Below are 4,697 nucleotides of genomic sequence, written 5' to 3' on the forward strand. Positions count from 1 at the left end.
CACCCCAACATCACACCAGCACCACCACCAACATCACACCAGCAACCACCAACATCACACCAGCACCCCCAACATCACACCAGCACCCCAACATCACACAAGCACCCCCAACGTCACAACAGCACCTCCAACATCACACCAGCTCTCCCAGCATCACACTAGCACCCCCAACATCATACCAGTACCCACAACGTCACACTAGCACCCCCAACGTCACAACAGCACCCCCAACATCATACCAGCTCCCCCAACATCACACCAGCACCCCTAGCATCACACCAGCACACCCAATATCACACCAGCACCCCAACATCACATCAGCACCCCCGATACCACAACAGCACCCCCAACATCACACCAGCTCCTCCAACATCATCATCAGAGAAACAGCCCCACCATATCAACATCATAACTGTAACTCCCCAATATCAGCATCGCAACAATAGTATCTCATATGCAGCATCACAATAGTGCCACATCAAAATTTACTGCTCACCAGCATCAGCAATACAATGCTAGCAACCCAGCATCAACTTAACAATGTCAGCTTCCCAACATGAACTTCACTACAGTAGCATCCAACATCAACATCACAACACTAGACCCCTCAACATCAGCTTTACTACAGCAGCATCCCAACGTCAACATCGCAAAAGCAGCTTCCTAACATCGACATCACAACAGAAATGCAACATCTGCATCACAGCAGCAGCATTCTACTATCAACAACACAACGCCAGCACGCCAACATCAGCATCGCAACCCCAGCACTCCGACGCCAACATATTAATAATTGCCGACCCGAAGTCAACATCACAACAGCCGCATCTCAAAATCTAATTCATAACATCAGCATTACAACAACAGCTCTCCAGCATCAGCACCACAACAGCTGCAAATCAAACATCAGCATCACAACATCAACATCAGATCAGCAATACCCCAGCATGAACATTACTAAAGTAGCTCCACAGCATCAACATCACAACTCCACCATGCCAGCATCAACATTACAACTCCACCATGCCAGCATCAACTTCACAACTCCACCATGCCAGCATCAACTTCACAACTCCACCATGCCAGCATCAACTTCACAACTCCACCATGCCAGCATCAACTTCACAACTCCACCATGCCAGCATCAACTTCACAACTCCACCATGCCAGCATCAACATCACAACTCCACCATGCCAGCATCAACATTACAACTCCACCATGCCAGCATCAACATCACAACTCCACCATGCCAGCATCAACTTCACAACTCCACCATGCCAGCCTCAAACATCATCACAGCAGCATTCCGTCGTCAACATTTCAACAGCTGCACTTCAACATTATCATCGTAACAACAGCAGCACCCAACAGCAACAGTGCAGGAGCAACTCCCCATCACAACAGTACCACTCCAACATCAGCAACACAACAGCAGCTGCCCAAACATCAACAGCTCACCAGCAGCAGCAGGCCGACATCAATGTCACAACGGCTGCACCCCAACATCAACATCACACCATTAATAACTAATAAACCCACAATCCCACAACAAAAAATATCAACACATCAGTAATATAGAAGCATAACATCAGTATTATAACAACACTACAACAGCCATACAGCAACAGCAACGCCGTAGCATGAACATCACCACATCAACACCATATCAGCCATAGCACAAATGCAACAAGGGTTGTCTTCACAATGTCACGATATCAACAATGCAAAAGAACAACATTATATCAATTATGAAAATTATAATTTCCAAAAACCAAATAAATCCAGGGTCTGAGAAAAGTCCTACACAGACATTTATAACATCTAGTGTCTGGAAGAATCGTTACCCTCACAAAGAAATTAAACAGCGTGGTCGCTAAACATTCTAGAAATAGCAAACACACCTCCTTCAAATTGGACCCTATCATCTTAACAGTGGAAGAGCATATAGGCTAAAGCTGTCGTAGTTACCTCTTAGACTCCATATCAGGACAATTACACCCCCACCTAGGACAACTACCCCCCTAGGACAATTGTCCAGTTTGGTTAATTACTCCCTCTCCAATATATTAAGAAGTTTTAAATCATCATCTCTTGTCCTCGGGAGGTAATTGTCCTTGGGCAGGGGTTATATTCCATGGGTGGGGGTTAATGTCCTAGATTCCTTAGACTCATCTTAAACATTCTTAAACATAAATTCTACCAATGACCTCACTGACATGACCTAAAAACCCTTTAAACACTAACTCTTCGACCATCGTCAATGACATATCGCAATATCCATTAAGCACTAATTCTACCCCCAAATAATATTGCTGTTAGAATACTACTACAACCAGGGCCGTCTTATGCCCCCCGGGCAAATCAATAATATCTATTTGCTATCAGCAAACCCCAGCATACATAGATCAGAATTGGGCCCCTACACTTGTTAGGCCTCTAAGCAAATCACTGCACCGGGCCCTATAGCACTTATTTATTGACAGAAAGCTACAGCATACATAGTTCAAATTGGGCACCTAGCCCCGTGTGGCCCTCGGGCACATCAATGTGCTGGGCCCTAAAGCACTTATTTATTGACAGCAAGCCACAGAATACATAGTTCAAAATTGGGTCCCTAGCCTTGTGACGCCCCCGGGCAAATCAGTGCGCTGGGCCCTATAGCACTTATTTATTGACAGAAAGCCATAGCATATATAGTTCAAAATTGGGCTCCTAGCCCCGTGTGGCCCTCGGGCACATCAATGTGCTGGGCCCTATAGCATTTATTTATTGAAAGCAAGCCACAGCACACATAGTCCAAAATTGGGCCCCTAGCCCTGTGACGCCCCCGGGCAAATCAGTGCTCTGGGCCCTATAGCATTTATTTACTGACAGCAAGCCGTAACATACATAGTCCAAAATTAGGCCCTAGGACCCGTAATTTCTCTGGGCAACAGTTCTGTGTGCCCATTCTTAAGAAGGGGTTGACTACAACACTAGAGAGAACACCTCTACCTCACTCCCTTAACCCTACTATACAATACAAATACAATAAACATTAATTATAACAATCAGCCTCATAGACACACCCTAAGAATCTTAAAATCACTAATTCAACCCAGCACCCTCATAAACATACCCTAAAAGTCCTATACACAGTCATTCTAACAATGATTGCCATCCATGCCCTAAAAATCTTTCTTATAATAGGAGCACTCCGTCGGTTGCGACGATGAAGGTCCCAGCTGATACGATCAACGGAACAGCTTGCTCGTGATATTAACGTGAAAGTGGCTGAGCACTCCACAGACACGTGTACCCTTAACGTAGTTCTCGGGGAGATTCAGCGTGACACAGAGTGTGACAAGGCTGGCCCTTTGAAATACAGGTACAACAGAAACACGAAGAAAGAGTGAGAGAAAGTTGTGATGAAAGAGTACAGCAGGGATCACCACCATCCCCTGCCGGAGCCACGTGGAGCTTTTTAGGTGTTTTCGCTCAATAAACACTCACAACGCCCGATCTGGGAATCGAAACCGCGATCCTCAGACCGTGAGTCCGCTGCCCTAACCACTGGGCCATTGCGCCTCCACCTTTCTTATAAACACCAAGTCTAACCAATCATCCTTATACACACACTCCAGAACTCTTAAATCTTTAATTCTATCAAATATCCCCATAGACGCACGTTATGTCGCACGTTCGGATGCTTTCTACTCAACCCTTCTCTGACTGCTGCCCAGCTGTGCTCCTGACGTCTAGGCTTCTCCCTCGATATCTACGTATTGGACAAGGCGGCGAGCTGGCAGAAACGTTAGCGCGCCGGGCGAAATGCTTAGCGGTATTTCGTCTGTCCTTGTGTTCTGAGTTCAAATACCGCCGAGGTCGACTTTGCCCCTCATCCTTTCGGGGTCGATAAATTAAGTACCAGTTACGCACTGGTGTCGATGTAATCGACTTAATACCTATGTCTGTCCTTGTTTGTCCCCTCTGTGTTTAGCCCCTTGTGGGTAATAAAGAAATAGGTATTTCGTCTGTCCTTGTGTTCTGAGTTCAAATTCCGCCGAAGTCGATTTTGGCCCTCATCCTTTCGGGGTCGATAAATAAATTACCAGTTTCGCACTGGGGTCGATTTAATCGACTTAATCCCTACCTGGGAACCCAATCAGTCCTCGATAAATTGCAATGACTACAAAAAGGAAACATGACATAACTCGCAGCCAAGCAACATCCAATTCAGATGCTTCACAAAACGCCGCACTACATTCCAAAACATTACAACAACACTACAGCAAAACAGGACAGTACTATAACATCCCGGGTCACAATAACCCCAAAATACTAATACAATATTCGGATCTTTTCGGTTTGAACGGCAGTTTTTAACATAATTTCTAACTAAAAAATTTTAAACTTCGTATACTGGTAGAATGTGTTTATAAAACATCTTTTTCTCTTGGCTTTATTGAGAAAATTCTATAGTTTGTAAGATTTTTTTTTTTAATTTCTGCAATTTCAACCAATCAGTGACGTCTATTGAGTTAAAAAGCATTCTGTGCCGTATGAATATGTCCCTCGTTTAAGAAACAGATTGGGTTTATTTACATTTGTGAAGAAAAAAAGATACCCTTCCCCCCCACCCCTAACCCTAAAACAGATTGAAATGCAATAGATCGATTCTAGGGTCATAATTATGGCTGACAATTTCATATGACAC

Source organism: Octopus sinensis, unplaced genomic scaffold, assembly GCF_006345805.1.
Source record: "Octopus sinensis unplaced genomic scaffold, ASM634580v1 Contig06913, whole genome shotgun sequence".
Classification (NCBI taxonomy): Eukaryota; Metazoa; Mollusca; class Cephalopoda; order Octopoda; family Octopodidae; genus Octopus; species Octopus sinensis.